At 39.9% G+C, this 19,875-nt stretch overlaps 1 pseudogene; it reads left to right on the forward strand.

Moving 5' to 3' along the window:
* The first annotated feature begins 8,193 nt into the window (after positions 1-8,193).
* On the forward strand, positions 8,194-8,301 carry LOC123238540 (annotated as a pseudogene).
* Positions 8,302-19,875: the final 11,574 nt, after the last annotated feature.

Consider the following 19,875-nt stretch of genomic DNA (forward strand, 5'->3'; position numbering starts at 1 on the left):
GAGGCAGCTGGGTAGCTCAGTGGATTGAGAGCCAGGCCTAGAGACAGGAGGTCCTAGGTTCAAATCTGACCCCAAGACACTTCCTGGCTGTGTGACCCTGGGCAAGTCACTTGACCCCCATTGCCTACCCTTACCAATCTTCCACCTATAAGTCAATACACAGAAGTTAAGGGTTTAAAAAATTAAAAAAAAAAAAAATATGCCATTTCCCCCTTGATCCAAATCTTAGTAAAAATGCACAGGACCAAGCAAAAATCCTTGGTACACTCCTTCCAAATTAATCAAACCATTAAAAATTGCTCTTTAAGAGTAATCTTTCAATTTAAAAAACCCAAACCATTATTGCCTACCCCGTGTTTCTCCATTTTTTCCACAAGAATGACATGGTCATACTTTACTAAAATCTAGATAAACCATAGCTATAGAATTCCCTTGACATATTAGTTGAATAGCTTGCCAAATAAAGAATTAATGTTAATTTGATATTATCAGCATTTCATAAAACTAAAGTAGCTTTTCAAGATCACAAACTTCCTTTTCTAAAAAAAATTTTTTTTTGCCATTCTTTTATAATATTTTCTGGAATTTGGCCAAGAATTAATGTCAAATATGCTAGCCTATAGTTTTCAGATTTTATACTTTTTCCTTTTTTTAAACCAAGAAAACATTAAAAAAAATTTTTTTCCAATCTTAGGGTATATTCTCCATTTATATTTTCCTCAGTAATCACATTAGTATATAGCTATTAGTATTAGCTATTATTAGTAGGATATAGCTCCTCTGCCAGATCTTTTGAATTCATTGAGAGAAACTATACTTTCTATCTTACTATCTTGTTAATAGCTAAATAAATCTTTTTTTTTTTTTAAGCCCTTACCTTCCATCTTGGAATCCATACTATGTAAAGGCTAGGCAATGGGGGTTAAGTGACTTGCCCAGGGTCACATAGTTAGGAAGTGTCAGAGGCCAGATTTGAACCCAGGATCTCCCATTTCAGGGTCTGACTCTAACCATTGAGCCACCTAGCTGCCCCCCCATAGCTAAATAAATCTTAAGTTTCAACTTCTTATTAGCTACTTTTGTTCTGTCCTTTCCAATCCAAAGATTATTTTCATTGGCAAAAAAGAGAAAGAGAAGCAAAAGAAAAGTTTATTGTTTCCTTCTCTAGATTTTCAGTTACCATTCCATCTAACTCAAGCAGCAACCCAGCTTTCTTTGCTGCTACCCATGTATTGCTACATACCAAAGGAAGAAGTCACATCTTTGTTGAGTCCACTTTAAGTTTCTATTATATAACCTTATTTAAAAAAAAAAAAAAACAAAAACTCTTAACTTCTGTCTTAGAATCAATATTGTATATTGGTTTCAAGGCAGTGACCTGCCCAAGATCACACAGCTAGGAAATATCTGAGGCCAAATTTGAACCTAGGACCTCCTATCTCCAGGCCTAGCATTGTATCCACAGAACCACCTAGCTGCCCCTTTTATTCTATAATTAACCTTAATGGAGGCCTATTATGCCGATCTTTCTGTGTTTCTGTGATTGACTCCCATTCCCCTTAGCACCTACAAAGACACTTTCTTATTGTTCAGTTGTTTCAGTTGTGTCTGGTTCTTCGTGATCCCAGGCAGAGTTTTCTTGGCATCTTTGCCAAGTACCTCTACTGGAGTGGCTTGCTATTTTCTTTTCCAGCACATTTTACAGATGAGTTAACAGAGGTGAACAGGTTTATGTGACTTTTTCAGGGTCGTAGCAAGTAAGGCTGAGGCTCCCTTTAAACTCAGGGAAACCTCAGGCTCAGTATGTATTCACCATGCCACCCCGCTGCCCTAAAGACACCTACACCAGCAGAGACCCTCCCCAAATAACTTCACTGAAAAAGTTGAGGGCAGATATCATAAGTTTCCTGAACTCATAAACCTGACTCCGAGACACCCATCACTTCTCTGTTCTGTTCTTTGAGGAAGGGATAGCTCTTCTCTTTCTTTACTTGGGTCCTTGATTTTTCCCCAAGGGAACAAGAAAGGGCTTTAGATCTCTAACTGAGAACTCTGCGAGTTGTGATTGTAAAAGGACAGTGTTCCCTCCTATCCCTGAGAGACAGGTTTTATCACAAATATTTGGGGCGTGGGGCAGGGTAGATGTCAATCATGTTGGAGTATTTAAGTAGTTTATAATGGAGCAGAAAGAGAGGAAATTGAGCCAAAAATGAAAAATGCCTTATATTTTTGTAGTTATTTTAAATGGAACTGCTCTCTTCCTGCTGAATTTTTTCTTGGCAATATATAGAAATGCTAACGATTTGTGTGTTTATGTGGGTTTATTTTTTTTCCTTAAAATGTTGCTGAAGTTATTATTTCAATTAATTTCTTAATTGAGTCTCTAGGGCAATAATGGTGAACCTATGGCACTGATGCCAAAGATGACATACAAAGCATTCTCTGTGGGCTCGAAGCTGCCTCCCCGCCCCCAAGTTCATTACTAGAAAGGCAGAGGGATTTCAGCAGAGTTGCTCCCCCTCTCCACTGTGCCTATTTTTTCACACACCCCCACCCCTCTGCCCAGCAACCCAATGGGAGCTCATAGGAGGTAAGATGGGCAGCTCACTGGCATCAGAGCTGGAGGGGAGCAGAGCACTCAGACCACTGCCTTCCTCCTCTCTGCACTTGCTGAGGACATTTCTCACCCACCCCTCTGCCCAGCAGACCAATGGGAATGCTTCCCCCCTCCCCTGTGTAGGGGAAGAGGGGCGGAGCATATCTGGCACTAGGGTGTGGGGAGGGCACAGCACATGGCCTCTGGGGGCACAGCATGTGGTCTCTAAAAGGTTCACCATCACTGCTCTAAGGTCAGCAATCTTATAGCCAGAAGGCCAAATGCAGCCTGATGAGCTAAGAATACTTTTTGTATTTTAAAATAAAAAAACTATTTAAAATACAGTTTTTAAAATTAAGGTTGCCAATAAGTACAAAAAACAATGAGACCAAGAGAGAGCTCTTGACCTGAGTTGAAGTCTAGGCTCAGACTCTAATTATGTGACCTTGGGTAAGTCACTTTGCCTTAGTTTGCCTTAATCCATTGCAGAAGGAAATGGAGGGCAGCTGGGTAGCTCAGTGGATTGAGAGCCAGGCCTAGAGACAGGAGGTCCTAGGTTCAAATCCGGCCTCAGACACTTCCCAGCTGTGTGACCCTGGGCAAGTCACTTGACCCCCATTGCCTACCCTTACCACTCTTCCACCTATAAGTCAATACACAGAAGTTAAGGGTTTAAAATTAAAAAACAAAAAAAAAAAAACAAAAAAAAAAAAAAAAAGAAGGAAATGGCAGTCCACTCCCATAGTTTTGCCAAGAATTGGACACAACTGAAAAACAAGTACAAAAACAGATGAAGGGGGGGCAGCTGGGTAGCTCAGTGGATTGAGAGCCAGGCCTAGAGATGGGAGGTCCTAGGTTCAAATCTGGCCTCAGACACTTCCCAGCTGTGTGACCCTGGGCAAGTCACTTAAACCCTATTGCCTACCCTTACCACTCTTCTGCCTTGGAGCCAATACACAGTATTGACTCCAAGACGGAAGGTAAGGGTTTAAAAAAAAAACAGATGAAGGGCTAGATTTGCTGATGCTGCCTTCCCACCCAAACCTGTCACCTAGGATTCTCTAAGTAAATCATCATATTATCTGCAAAAAGAACTAATTTTGGTTCTTCTTTGCTTATGTTTATGCCCTCCATTTTTTTCATGTCTTTTTTCAGTTGCTAGCATTTCTAGCACTATACTGAATAATAAGAGTGATGATGATGACCATCCTTATTTTACCCTTGACCTTATTGAAAAGATCTTTAATCTCTATTAAAGGTAATGCTGATTCTTGGCTTTAGGTGGACATTAATTATCATATTGAGGAAAAATCTATTTCTATGCTTTCTTTCTTTTTTTTTAAATTCAACTTCTATTTTAGAATTGATAGTATGTATTGGTTCCAAGGCAGAAGAGAGGTAAGGCCTAGGCAACTGAAGTTAACTGACTGGCCCAGGGTCATACATTTAGGAAGTATCTGAGACCAAATTTAACATGTCTGCAGGCCTGGCTCTCTAGCCACTGAGCCACCTAGCTGCCGCCCCATTTTCTTTTTTTTTTTAATAGGAATGGGTGTTGTAGCTTGCAAAAAGCTTTCTTTGTTTTTTATATAATCAAGTGATTTTTGTTATTAATATGGTTGTATTTATAGTTTTTCTAATATAGAATCAGCTCAATACCAATCTGTCATAGTGTATAAACTTTGTGATATATTGTGACAATTTCTTTGATATTTACCTTAAACTTTTTGCATAAATTTTCATTAGAGATATTGATCTATATAGTTTTCTTCCTCTGTTTTGAATCTTTCTAGTTTAGATATCATGACTGTATTTGTATTTAGAAGGAATCTGGCAAGACCTCTTCTTTTCCTACTCTTTCCAAATAGTTGATGTAATATTGGAATAATTTTTTCTTAAATGTTTCAGAAAATTTGTAAAATCCTGTTGGTACTAAGGGTTTTTTTTTTCTTTTGGCAATTCATTTATGGCTTGTTCAATGTTTTTTTCTAAAATTAGATTAAAGCCTCTATTTTTTGTTCTCTTCATTTAAATATTTCATAATATTTATCTATTTCATGCCGACATTTCAGTTTTATTGGCATACCACTGGGCAAAATAGTTTCTAATTATTTCTTTTATTTCTTCTCCAATGGTTGAGAATCTTTTCTACTTTTTATAATGGTAATTTGTTTTTTAAAATCAAATTAATGGCTTGTTGATTTGATTGGGTTTTTTAAAATAGCTCCCATTTTTGTTATTAAATTAAAATATACTTTTTTTAACCTTTTCTTTTATATTCAGGCTTTCTATTTTGGTGTTGAACTGGGAATTTTAAATGCATTGGTTTTTTTAGGGATTTTTTAGTTGTATGTCCAATTCATTGATCTCTTTTTTCTCCCTTTTATTAATGAAGATGTTTAGAAATGTAAAATTGCCCTTAGGAACTGCTTTGGCTACATTCTCCAGTTTTTGATATGTTGTCTCATCATTATCATTATCCTTAATGAAATTAATAATTATTTCTATGATTTGTTCTTTGACCTTTCTGTTCTTTGGAGCCATGCTTGTTATTTGTTTTTTATATATTCTTTTGTGAGTGTTATTCCTTCCATTTTCATTGTTGTACTTATTGTGGGTATCATTTTCTTAGCTTTGTTTATTTACAAGAGAAATTGGAGATAATCTCAGATGAAAAGCACTTAAGATTAAAAAAAAGAAAAACACTGAGATTAAGTTGGCTTCAAGGAAGGCAAAGAAATTCAGAAATGAGACCCAGATTTCCAAGCAAGGGAGAGTGTCAGGGGAAATTCTCAGATTTGGAAGATTATTTTTTTCTAGAAGCAGCAAGGAAGCTAGTGTCACTGGAACAGATAGTATATGGAAAGAAGTAGGCGGGTATTAGAAGACCCGAAAGGCAGGAAGCTGACATTATGAAGGGCTTTAATAATATTAATAGCTAACATTTAGGTAGTGCCTTATTAGGTGCCAGGCACTATACAATTATTCTCTCCAATGATTCTCACAACCCCCTTGTAAGGTAAGTTCCTACTTCATAGATGAGGAAACTGAGGTAAATAAAGGTTAAGTAACTTGCCGAGAATCACAGCTAATAATGATCTAAGGCTGGATATGAACTCAGGTCTTACTGCCTACAGGCTTGGCACTCCATCCACAGTACCACCTAGCTTCTTCTTGCTCAAAAGCCAAACAGAAGATTTTATATTTCATCCTTGCAGGATTAGGGAGTCACTGGAATTTATCTGTTTATTTGTTTGTTTATTTTTTCAAATCCTCACCTTAAGTCTTAGAACCAATACTGTGTTTTGGTTCTAAGGCAGAAGATTGGTAAGATTTGACGATGGGGGTTAAGTGACTTGCCCAGGGTCACACAGCTAGGAAGTGTCTGAGGTCAAATTTGAACCTAGGACCTCCTGTCTCTAGGCCTAGGTCTCCATCGACTGGGCCCCCCAGCTGCCCTGTCACTGGAGTTTATTGAGTGGGAAGGGAGGACGACTTGGTCAGACCTGTGCTTTAGGGAGACCAGTTTGACAGCAGGGCGGAGGATGAACCGAAGTCGGGAGAGATTTAACATAGGGAGACCCACCTAGAGGCTATCGCAATAGTCTAGGCTCGAGGTGACGAGGCCTTCCACAGGGTGAGGAGAAAGAGAGTGCAAGAGACGCTGCAGGGAGACTGGCAGGATTAACGAAGCCATTAATTAGATGGGGGGAGGAGAGAGAATAAAGCCCGCTCCCCTTCCCCCCCCCCCCCCGGGGCCTGGCTCGTGCGCCTGCGCTCTGAGAGGGCGTCACCAGCAAGCTGGAAAGAGGCGGGGGTTTTCCAGGGAGGCCCAGTGCGGCGGGAAGCGACGAATTCCATTCAGAGTTGTGAAATGTGCTGTAAGATGTTTGTCTAAGCCTGGCATCTGCCAAACTCCTTTGTAATCTTCCCAGCAGATCTTTTCAAATAGGGAGTTATTTCCCAAGTAACTCGTGTTTGGGGGTTTATCGAACCCCGAGTTACTGAGTGTGATTCTCCCTTGTTTAACTTGTTCCGTGGATCGACCCTGGCTTTTAACTAATCCCGAATGGTTTGGATGACTGCCATTTTATAATGCAGTTTGTGCTCTGCAAGACATCGCCCATTCTGGTCAGTTCTGCCTCCACAGTGTGTCTCAGTCTCCTGTCCAGGCCCCGGTGGTGGGCAGCAGTGACGGCCTCTTCCAGGCTTTACTCTCTCCTAAAGCACAGGTCTGACGTCGTCCCCTCCCTGCTTAAGAACAGCGGCTTCCTTTGGCCTCTAGGATGAAGGCACAAGGTGCCTCTTTTAAATCCGTCCCAATCAGCCACTGTGAAGGAGCTGTCAGAGGAGTGAGGCCAGCATGGACGTGGAGCTTCACTGCCTACCGTCCATCTGACTTTCCAGCCTCCTTCTCCTTGGCTTTTCAGACTAGCTCCCTTTCCCGTATTGCTGGGTTAGAGAAGAAGAGCATATACAGAGTTCTTTAAGGTCTGCAAAGTATGACTTCATTTGATCCTCTCAACAACCCTAAGAGGTAGGTATTATTAATATCCCTGTTTTCTAGCTGAGGAAACTGAGGTATAGAGAGGTTAAGTCACTTGTGTAGGGTCACACAGTAGGCGTCTGAAGTAGGATTTGAACTCGGGTCTTTCAGACTCCAGGTCTAGCATTCTATCCCTATATCACCTCAATACCTATGGAATGGCACAAGAAGTTGAGACCTCTACTTCTACTATCTAGAGATTTTGCTTGTGGAGGGCAGCTGGGTGGCTCAGTGGATTGAGAGCCAGACTTAGAGATGGGAAGTCCTGGATTCAAATCTGACCTCAGGCACTTCCAGCTGTGTGACCCTGGGCAAGTCACTTGACCCCCATTGCCTAGCCTTTACCATTCTTCTGCCTTGGAACCAATACTAGGTATTGATTCTAAGATGGAAGGTAAGGTTTTTTTAAAAATAAAAATAAAAAGATTTTGCTTGTGGCCAGGCTATAGGCCCTTTCCCTTTTTGACAGCTTTCCAGGTATTGATCTGGGGGAATCATTCTCCAAGAGTCCTTGCATGTGGGTCCACTGTTCTTTCCCTTTTGGGTGCAAGTTTGAGCTCTGCATAGCTGGAAGAAAGTGGGGCGGGATTTGGGAGGGAGGGGCAATAAGTAATAAGGTAGCACACTGCCCACTATCATCCTACACCCCTTGTGCCTGCTGCTACAAAATCAGAAACACTCTCTGCTATGACCAAGACCTGCCAGAGCTGATCTAGAGTTACTGGCCAAGACTGGGAGATGGCCAGGAGAACACTACAGCCAAGGCAAATTCCAGAGTGCTACTGATGTCCCCACAGCAGCAAAAAAGGAACAGTGAGCAGTAGGGAAGGACAACAGACCTTTCTAACTAGTTCCTGCCTTTGCCTCCTCATTTCTAGTCCATCATCCCTCCCTCCTTCCTTCCTTCCTTCCTTCCTTTTTTTCCTTCCTTCCTCTTTCTTCCCTCCTTCCCACCTTCCTTCCTTCCTTCCCCCCACCATGGAAGTGGTGGAGGTCATCAAGAAGATGAATGGAAGGCAGTGGAACTAAGACCGTCATCAAGGAAATCCTAGTGTTGTATGAAAGAAGGTTAGCAGTCCCCTTGATAAAGATGGAAGAGGTCCTAGTGGCCTTTACAACATCATAGAGGAGATCCTAACCAGGCTCTTGAATGTTCTCTGTGCAGCAAACTATATGTGACTACAGCATGGATTGTTTGGGTGATAATATATGCATTTAAAAGTCCCATGAATATGGAAAGATTCCAAAATTGGGGGCATGAAGATTTTACTCTTTTAGTCATTTTGGAGCATATTCTTTGTCTTACTCTTAGATCTAATTGACATATCTAATTGATATACAATTCTACTCCATGCCAACTTTTGTTTTATTGATCCTACTTTTAATTTAATTTTTAAAAATATCCTTACCTTTCATCTTAAAATCAATACTGTATATTGGTTCCAAAGCACAAGAGCAGTGAGAGGTAGGCAATAAGAGTTAAGTAACTTGCCCAGGATCACACAACTAGGAAATATCTTAAAACAGATTTGAACTCAGGAGCCTCCTGCCCCTAGATCTGGGTTTTTCTACATTGAGCCACCTCTGCTTTTAATTTTAAATAAAGTGTACCTTCTCAAAGCCATATTCTAGTGACGAGTCCTAATTCACCAAGGCTCAACATCTATGAGGTCAAATCTGTTTCCTTTATTTAAGATTTCTATTTCATCTAACTTGTTACTTATACTTTGTGTACTTGCTAGTAGATTGAAACCATAGGTTTTACTATTTATTGGATTTTGCCTCCTGTAAACTCATACTAAACTAATAGATATGATTGTGGATAAGTTAGCTTTCTCCCTCTACCAAGGTGATTCAGGCTTTATGTTAAGAAATCATAGAATTTGAGAACTAGAAGAGACTTAAGAATCATTTCATAGCCTATCTCATATCCAAGATACCAGACAGAAGCAGATGAACACAGGCACATGGTATTTGATGAACTCAAGTACATAAATTATTGGGGTAAAGACCCCAGCAAAAGCTGCTGAGAAAATTGAAAAGCAGTCTGGAAAAAATCAGGTTCATACAACACCTCACACTGTGTACCATACCAAAGTTCCAAGTGGATACATGACCTAGATACAAACATCACACTATAAACAAAGTAGAGGAGAATGGAAGGAGACATCTTTCAAAACTATGGATAGTGGAAGAGTTCTTGACCAAACGGGATAGAGATGATTAGAGGAGAAAAAGGAAATAATTTTAATGACATAAAATTAAAAACATTTTGCACAACTGCTTGATCACATGGGTCAATGGGGGATATGATTGGGGATGCAGACTCTAAATGATCACCCTTGTGCAAATATCAATAATATGGAAATGGGTCTTGATCAATGATACATGTAAAACCCAGTGGAATTGTGCATTGGCTAGGGGAAGGAAAGAACATGATTCATGTAACCATGGAAAATTTTTCTTAATCAATTAAATAAACTTTTTTAAAAATTAATTTAAAAAATTTTTAAAGATTTTGCACAAACAAAAACAGTACAGTTAGAATTAGAAGAAAGTTAATTTTGGGGAAAGTCTTTGTAGTAAGTTTTACATAATAAAGGTACAGTGAAAATTAAAAACAAGAACCATTTCTTAATAAATAGATAAAGGATATGAACAAGCAGTTTTCAAAGAGGAAAAGCAATTATTAACAACCATATGAAAAATGCTCCAAAGGACAAATAAGAAAAACACAAATTAAAACAACTGAGGTTCAACCTCATACCTATCAGCCTGGCAAAGATAACAAAACAGGAAAATGATCGTTATTGGAGGGGACATGGGAGGACAGGAATTTTAATGAACTATTTCTGGAGCTTTGAATTGTTTCAGGCATTCTGGAAAGCAATTAAGAACTTTTCCCCAAAAGTCACTAAATTGTTCATATGCTTTGATCCCTTGCATCAAAGAGATATAGTAAGAGAAAGAAGGAATGAGTTCTTAAGTAGTCTTTCAAGGTTTACAATGAACTTGAAAGTCATTTAATTCTGCCTCAATTTCAAACAATAAAACAAGGACAGTAGTAACACCCCCTTCACAAAGTTATGAGGATCAAATGAGATATTTGGTCATTGCTTAGCACAGTGCCTGGCATGTAATGGTGATGAAGGTGGGAAGTGAGGGTCAGTAATAGAAACGAGACCCTCATACTCTGAAATCTTGTATTTCCCACCAGTTGGCACTAGTTAAACATAAACTACAAGATCTATAGTTTCAGCATTAGTCAAGCATAAATTGCAAAATCTGTATTATTAATCAGTTAACCATTCTATATCAGTAATCACTCAAAATGGTTCTGTACTGTTCTGTACACCAGCTCTGTGAACTGTTAGGACCAGCTTTGTGCTGCTCTGCATTTAATTGCTCTCATTATTTTATATTTACTTTAGTTCTGAACTGTTAGGCATTATTAATTACCTAAAGTGGTTGTCTACTATGCTGGATCCCAATCCCCTCTTCCCTTCACCCCCCTCAAAGTTCCCATTCCAGAAAGGTAGTTTGACATCTTTCACATTGACAAATGATGCCAGGTGGGACCATGGGGAAACATGGGACATGTGCACTAAGGGCTCTGGAATTCCAGAAGGATCCCAAAACTACACATGCTCCTTATTTCCTTTCTGGGGTGCCCAACTTCACCTATGATGTGTCAAACACAAAAACATACCTCTGCCTGAACTTGGCTATTCTCATTTTCTGGGGTTTTCAGGAATGGTAGAGATTTCCTTGGAATGGGAAATTACAGGCCCTAAACCCAAATAAATATGCAAATCCTGATCTGTAGGGCCATGGAGCTGCTACTCCATCACCCACTGGGCTACTCTACTAACCCTAAGGCTACTCTATTAGCCCCCAGGCTAACCTGGTAACCTATCAGCCCCTAGGTAAGAGTGAAAAAAGAAGAATCAAGGAATATGTTTTCATGTTTTAAGAATTTGCTAATGGTACTTATGAGTCTCTATATTTTAATTATTTCATTTGTGGTGGAGGAAATAGAAAGCTTTTCTATAACCTACATAATTTAGATCTTTTTAGAAGGGGCTGTGATCACCCCTTTTGGGAAGACATTAGATATGAGTCAAACCTGAGCTTTATTTAATGGATTTCTCCAGAGTTCTTTTCCAGGGTAAGGGAAGGAACAGCCTCCTGTGGGATAGGAATCCAATCTAAATAAATTTAGACCTGAAGACCCTAGTGGGAGAGTGTCCACTTTGCCCCCCATCCCCACCCTCCTACCCCCTCACCCCGGTGGCTCGTTAATTTGTGACCTCCTTTCAGTCTCTCAGTTTAACTTGCTTTTGGTCACAAAATCCATTTTTATTTCTTGTAGTTTGTTGTTTAGTTGTTATTCGATTGTGTCCAACTCTTTGTGACCCTATTTGGGATTTTCTTGGCAAAGATCCTGGAGTAGTTTACTATTTCCTTTTCCAGCTCATTTTACAGATGAGAAAACTGAGGTAAATAGGGGTAAATTACTTGGCCAGGGTCACACCGTTAGTGTCTGAAACCAAAATTGACTCAGGAAAGTGAGTCTTCCTGACTTGGGCCCAGCACTCTATCCACTGTACCACCTAGCTGCCGGGTTTATTTCTTGGTTTGTATCTAACTGCCCCTGGCTATGCTAAATCTTCTAAGAACTCTCCTACAGACTGAAAAGAAGGGGAAAGAAAATGAGTTAAGAAAACTTTTCAGTCTCCCTTCATCATGCACTCTGCTCTGTACAAATCTAGATTTTTTGATGGCTAGGTTGATTGGAAAAGCTAAAAAGGCTGATGACCTTTAGCCTACTTTCCCCCAGAACAAACACAATCTGATCTTTCTCTATGGTAGTAACAGGAAATATGACAAATGGGCACTAGGATCTGGCAATAAGGGATTACAACCAGGACTTTTTTATTCTACCTGGATCTTATGGTTATCAGTGAGTAAGGCAATATGGAGCCATACACAACACAGTGGGTGTAGCAGCAAGGGATTTGGGGGAGGAGAGGGATGGAGAAAAGTAGCTGTTTTCTCTGCCCTTTGTGGTCCCAAAATGACCAAGGCCATAGACCTGCTTTCCTAGGGAAGGGGGGAAGAGTCCACCCACAGGAAATCATACTGAAGTACCATAAGGGCTTTGCCATATGCCCATCTGCCTTACCCAGATGTATGACAGCTGGGACTTTCCCTCTTCCCTGCAGCTGCACCCTCTCTTTGTGTCCTCTTTTCCAATTAGAGTTTGAACTCCTCTCAAGCAGAATCCCCAGCATTTAATCAAGGACTTGTCCCAGAGTGCTTAATCCATGCTTTCCCATTTATTTATTCATCCTATGTTAACAAGCATATCACCAAGGGGATTTTTACATTTTGGATGAGCCCCTCTCCCAGTGCTGAGACAATGCCCTTTAGCTGGGTGGTGAAAGAGGCCACGTGTCTGAGCAGCAGAGGCCGCCTGAAATTGCCAAGGACAAGGTCAGGCACTGCTGACCCCTGGGGAGCAGAGGAAGAAGTCAGTGATCTCCATCCTCAGATGAGGGATACTCTCTTGCCCTAGGAAAGGCAGCAAATTATTTGACTGCTTTTAGGATCAGGATGCTATGTGGCAACCTTCCCCTACCCACCTACCCACCCACCCAGCAAGCTCCCTCTGACCAGAGTTCCCTGGCAGGCTGTTAAAGCTGTGAAAAGAAAAAGCTCAGCTCTTGGGCATGGATACTTGGCAGTAAATGCCACTATCAGAGGAAACAAAAATAGACAGTTCCCCTACCCCGATGTCTGAGCTCTGACTGGGGGAAAAGAAGGGAGATTCTTTGGCAACTCAGTAAATACTGGACAAGAACACACATCAGATTAGATAAGCAAGGGGTCTAATAACATGATGTACAGGAAGGAATGGGAAATTGGCAGCAATTTTGTCTATGGACCTACTAAGCTAATTGGTTATTTCACAACTGGAACTGGGCTGACTCCCAAAGGGACTGCCAGAGAACTAAATCATTTCACACCGAGGTACTCTTTCTCCTTCCCCCTTTCTATTCCCAATGACATCAGTCTGGCCATCTGGATTAAACTGAGAAATAATGATGAAATACATCTGAAGATGGCCCCAGAGCATAGGCAGGTCCTAGGCTTCCTCTCTGCCTATCACAGACAGGTTGCTTATAACCTTTCCTGTCTGTGATTCTGCTTTGGCAAAGAGCACAATCAAGTGGAATTAGGGCAAGGGGAGCTCATTTCTTCTTTTAGCAGTTCAACCTACCTTAATGTATCCTGAATTGTTAAGGATCTTTCTCTCCTGAAATTATTTTGTACTTACCTATTTGTACACATGTTGCATTAGCCCTAAGGTTAGGAACTGTTTCATTTTGGCATGTAGTGGATAGAGAGTTGGTCTTGGAGTTAAAAATTGGTTTCAATATCTTACTTTCCTTGTTTCTTTCTTTGTTTAGGGGGCAGCAAATGTGTTTTAAATGTGATATACAAAAAAAATTGTTTGTATATCAATATTACCTACCACACAGTAAATGCTCAAAGAAGCTTGGGTGAATGAGTGAACAAATGAATAAACAAGTCTTTAGGAAGGAAGGAAGGGAGGGAGGGAGAGAGGGAAAGAGGGAGAGAGAAAAAAATTTTTTCCTTAGGATAATCTTGCACTGGTTAAATTTGGGATTTCAAAGAACTTAGAAAAGCCTCACCCTAAATTGATCTAAATGAAGGGATTAATTGAATATTCCTGGGCAGCTTTTGTCTATGCCCTCCCAAATAGTTCACCAACATGATATAGGACTTTCTTGCCATTTCCCATCTTTTCTATCCTAGCATACAGTAATTCCTCAGTGATGTTCTTTACTCTTTTTTTCTTCAGCATTCTTCTTTGGCTTTGTGTTGTACTGCTCCTAACCACATCATATTCCTCACCATTGTATTCCTTTTTTCAAGGTCATATAGCAGCACCACCAAAATGTGAGTATTGAAAAGATGGGCTTTTGCTTTATGTGGAAACTTGGGGAAAGTAGAAGAACTTTGAAATTTCCCCAAACCAAAAAACCCATTTTCCTTCTGTTCATCTCTGGGGCCAACTCATCCATCTGTGATATCTGCCCTGCATGTACATCCTGTTGGATATGCCCTAAGGGTCTATATAAAAACATAAATTGAAATCTAAGCAATAGATATTTATCCACTTGGTCTTCCCTGTGTGGATGGACAGATCAGATTTCTTTGGCTTATTATAGATTTCTTCCAGGAGGCTCTGCAATGCTCTGAGACTTGATGGAATCATCATAATGATATGAAGAAACAAGAGCATCTGGAGGACCTCAGCATCCACAAGGAATCCCTCCTTAACTTGGACTCTGTGCTTGATCCCTTCCATCACTGTGGCCAATATCTTTGGTGAGTATATATCTCCCATTTTATCCCTTGTGTAATGTTCATTATCAAATAAGTTTATTTCTGTTGTTACAAAGTTTTTATGAGAATGAACTCAAAAATAGGGCTTAATATTTTTCTCCATTAAATTTCACTTTATTAGATTTGACCTATCCTTCTAGTCTTTTGAGATGCTTTTGTTAACTATCAAATAACTGCTAACACTCTCTCCTATCTCTGTTACCTGAAAATATGATCATATTCTTATTCAAGCCACTAATATGTAAGATATAGATGTGGGGTTGTCTAAATTTATGTAGGTGTGGCTTGTGGATTTCATGGGTAAATAATTATCTGAGGTATAGCCCACCTTTATCAAAAATAGGAATGGTATCTGCCACACCAGCTGTCTAGCTGGGAAGAAGTGGGGAGTCAAGACCTCGAGAGGCTGAGCAACCTCTCTTATATGATACAATACAATAAATGTTTATTAAGTGCCTGGTAGGTGCCAGGCATGGTGCTAAAGAGTCAAATGAGAAAAAGATAATCCTTGCCCTCTATAGCTTGCAATCTATTAGGAGAGACAGCAGCACACAAAAAGAAACTGAAGAGCTCAGGACTGGATGGGGGGGGGAGAATAGAATGGTGGGAAAAAGGTACTTGACATGGGGGCATGATGGTTGTGGGGTTGAAACCAAGCAGAGAGGCCAATGGAAAATGATGAGTTGCTTGGGCTTCTGAGCCCTCTTTAAAAGGAAAGCTTTGAAAAAAAAAAGAAAAAAAGAAAAAAAAAAAAAAAAAGGAAAGCTTTGGGAGGGTGGGCAGCTGGGTAGCTCAGTGGATTGAGAGCTAGCCCTAGAGATAGGAGGTCCTGGGTTCAAATCTGAGGTCAGATTTGAACCCAGGACCTCCACCAGCTGTGTGACCCTGGGCAAGTCACTTGACCCCCGTTACCTACCCTTACCACTCTTCTACCTTGGAGCCAATACACAGTGTATTGACTCCAAGATGGAAGGTAAGGGTTTAATAAATAAATAAATAAAAATAAAGGAAGGCTTTGGGAGGAGTGTTTGCTCTGCTCTCTAACACACCAATCAGAAGAGTAGAGGACACTAAGTGTACTCATGAAGCACTGGTACCAAATATGAAACAATCATAATGATGAATTTCCTGGTGATGAGCTTGGGGAGGAATATAAAACTAAGGTAGGTAGTAGGAAATGAATACTTCCAAAAGGGGCATTGGGTTATAATTTTATTTATCTGTCACCCTTTAAATATCTCTAGTCTTGAGATAGGACACTTTAGAGCAGGGGTCGGCAACCTTTTTGGCCGTGAGAGCCATAAACGCCACATTTTTTAAAATGTAATTTCGTGAGAGCCGTACAGTGCTCACAGTGCACGCTCCTGTAACAGCGCCTGAAAAAAAATGGACTTTATGGCTCCTGCAGAAAGAGCCATATCTGGCCCTCAAAAGAGCCAGATATGGCTCGAGAGCCATATGTTACCAACCCTTGCTTTAGAGGTTCAGAAGAAAAACTACTTCTCTGATCACTCTTAAGGAAGAGGGTATTATGCTTTCTAGTATAGCCCCTTCCCACCAAATATTAATTACACAAAAGACCATCATAAATAGCATTGATGAGTAAACCGATTTATACAAGCAAAATAACAAACCTAAATTGGAGGAGTTCTATTATTTGAATATACCAGAGAATACCTAAGAGTAAATGAATTTTTCAGCTGAGAACAAAAAGAGATCTCAGTTCTGATAAGGAAAGAGAATGATCTCATCCAGGGGAAGTTCACTTTCAGCAGTCTCTGAGCCAATTGAGAGTCACATCTTGCCCCACACTGCTCAGGAAATACAGAACTGTTCCTCCATAAAATCAACTGGGACTTTAGCTGACACAGACACAGTGTTACAGATAAAAATACTGAACTGTATGGGGCCAACTAGGACACACAACTAGAGCTCCCTCCAAGTAGCCATAAACCCATTAATTACTATTATCTGAATATGCTCATTCAACAAATTCTGAAGCTTTATTGCAAAAATGTTGTCCAGCCCATATTTTTTCATGATGAAGTTAACAATAGGGTGAGAAATGTCAAACCCTTTAATGAAATCTAGGTAAATTATGCCCATAGTGTTTCCCTAATCTACTATCCCTGTCACGGAAGGAAGGAAGGAAGGAAGGAAGGAAGGAAGGAAGGAAGGAAGGAAGGAAGGAATAAAATTTAGGTATTTATAGATATATATTAAAAATATGTGGCTGCCAGGAATCAACAATTTAGGTTGATTCCATAATTAAATCAGACCCAAGTCAGCATCAGGTTGAAGAGTTTATTTACAGTCGGTAGGTAATAGTAGGAATAAAGAGAAAAGTAGAGGCTAGGACTGAGAGAGAAGAAGGTTATAAAGCTTAATAATGAAGCTGTAAGCCACAGGGCCCAACAGCCAGATAGGCAGAGTTTAGAATTGGCCCAGCTAGGCCAAGGAAGTCAGCCTAACTTACCCACGTGACAATATAGAGCGTAATCTGTCTGTGGTCTCAGGAGATGCTTCTTCTTCCAGTTCGAGAAGGCAACTGCCCCCACAGGAAGTTCACTCACTTACTTAAAGAGATCGTGTCTTTCATCACTTCCTGTGGTCCACCTCTAATTCAAATGGACAAATGGCAGTTTCTACATTGATTTGGACTGCCCAAAGGGCAGTCCCTTATTCTTGATTTGTTACTTATTGTCACGTGTGGGTAACTAGTCTCCCCTCCCCACTAAGGGAGGTGAGAGTGACATCATTAGCATCTGGGTTGAGTAGATTTTTGACTATTAATGGGATTGAGCTAATTCTATTTACACAGAAGGGAGAAGTGGAGAGAGGGAGGGAGAGGTCTAATATGACTTGTTCTAGGTGAAACCATGCTGGGTCTTAGAGGGTTCACTGTTTCCCTTTTAAATGTTAATAAATTATGTTCTTATTACACTATATTTTGCTTGAATCACATGAGCTATCGTTTGGGGACCGGAAATGTTTGGCTTGATAAAGATTTTGTGGGTGCTTTTTTTGTCTCAGTGCTTTTGATCTGCATTATAATACTCGATTTATTGGTCTCTTCCAGTATGACTGTCAGTAGTTTACATTGTTCTTCTTTGCTTTTTCTCTATATATTAAATAATAATGCTTTGAGAGGGGCTTTACATGGAATGTTTCTGTGACTTCTTAGTTAGGAAAAGTAAAAACTTGTGTAACGAGTGGTTTAAAATATACCATCAAAAATAAGTCTAGGGGAGAGCCAGGCCTAGAGTCGGGAGGTCCTAGGTTCAAATCTGGCCTCAGACACTTCCCAGCTGTGTGACCCTGGGCAAGTCACTTGACCCCCATTGCCTGCCCTTACCACTCTTCCACCTATAAGTCAATACACAGAAGTTAAGGGTTTAAAATAAAAAAAAAAAAAAAAAAATAAGTCTAGGGGCCAACTAGGTGGCATAATGGTTAGAGTGTGAGACCTGGGGATGGGATGACCTGGGTTCAAATCTGGCCTCAGATAGTTCCTAGATGTAGGACCCTGAGCAAATCACTTAACTCCGATTGTATAGCCTTTGCCCTTCTCTTTTAGAGTTGTTACTAAGATAGAAAGTAAGGGTTTTAATAAAAAGTCTAAAATGAGTTCTGCCTTCTTTGTGAATGGGATCTCAAATATTTCAAGACCCCCATTACTTTAAGTTTTATAAAGATCTTTTCCCCAAACAATCCTAGTATATGAATCTTGTTATACTCATTTCATAGATGAGAAAAGCAGCTTTCAGAAAGACAAACTGCTTCTATCCAGGTTCATAGCTAATATAAACCTAGATTCAAATCCAGGTTCCCTTATTTCCCGGGGAGTGCTATAAAACTGAAATGGCCTTATAGGGTCTGAATTATGGAGTATACTCAGAATTGACATTTCATTATGAGAAGCTTTGGTGACTTACTTCTGGCCAAGTGGTTACCCATCACTGAAAGAACTTTATGATTTTTCTATGAGATGGCGAACTCTAAATGATCCCTTTTTTTCTCACCCACTCAGTGTCAAAGTCAGGGATGGGGCTGTTACAAGAAGAGAAGGCTTCTGGCTTGCCCTGATTTCAGTTCTCTAGGTGGCAACATGCAGCTCTGAGACTTCTAGTGAAGTATGTGAAGTGAAGACCGTAGAAGTATGATGACGGGTACCACCTGGCAGGGTAGTGCAACCACAATCAACTGTCTCTGGGCTGCCTCTTCTTGTTGTCCTTGTTCTGTTTTGATCTTAGGTGAAGACCTGTTTTTCTCAAAAGGGATAGGTCCAGGCTTGACATGTGGCCTCAGGAGGGTGGGGAGGGGAGGCTCCCAATATTACTATATTTGCCTGCCTGATCCATTAATTCTCCACCCAAGAGAATTCTTGTTTACAGATAAACAATGAGCAGGTCTCTACCCTGCAAGTTTTTAACCTCTAGACAAAAGAAGGGAGGTCCCAATGTAGCCTCAGGGAGAGACAGTTTGAGCTTAGGTCCTTAAATCGTTTTGTTTTGTTTTGTTTTTTAATCAAAAAGCTTTTAAAAAATTAATTCTAACTCTTCCCTACTCTGGTTGGTTTTTGCCAGCATACATGCGTCTAGAATTGTTTAGCTAGAGAAGACAAGATGAAATATAAATTTCTTTTTGTTCTGGTAAGATTTAAGTATCAGCTTTCCATCAAATTCCAACAGTTATAGGTTGTTGAATCCTGTTTTAAGCAATTCTGTTAATAAATCCTGTGAATATTTTATATTTAGCATTTCTCTTGGGCATAGGAATAAGCTACCTGTCCCAAAACTGATTCATATTTTACATTGAATATCTTTTAAGTTTTTCATTCAATTTTATTTTCAATTCCAGATTTTCAACATCTCTCTATTCACTCTCCCACTCATCGAAAAGGCAAGAAATATATAATAATATTATAAATATGAAGTCATACAAAACAAATTTCTGCATTAGCCATGCTCTTAAAAAAAGAAAAGAAAAGAAAAGTTTCAATCCCTACTCCGAATCCATTAGTCTATCAGAGAGGTAGATAGCACTTTTCATTATTAGTCATTTTGAACTGTGGTAGGTTAATCAGAGTTGCTAAGTCTTCCACCGTTAATTATCTTTACATTATTGCTGTTACTGTGTAAAATGTTCTCTTAGTTATGCTTGCTTCAATTTGCAACAATTTTTATAAAAGTCTTCCTCGGTTTTTCTGAAACCATCATCACCTTCATCATTTCTTACAACACAATAGTAGTATTCCATCCCATTCATATACCATAACTTGTTCAGCCATTACCTA

Source organism: Gracilinanus agilis, chromosome 2 (assembly GCF_016433145.1).
Source record: "Gracilinanus agilis isolate LMUSP501 chromosome 2, AgileGrace, whole genome shotgun sequence".
In the NCBI taxonomy this organism is placed as follows: domain Eukaryota; kingdom Metazoa; phylum Chordata; class Mammalia; order Didelphimorphia; family Didelphidae; genus Gracilinanus; species Gracilinanus agilis.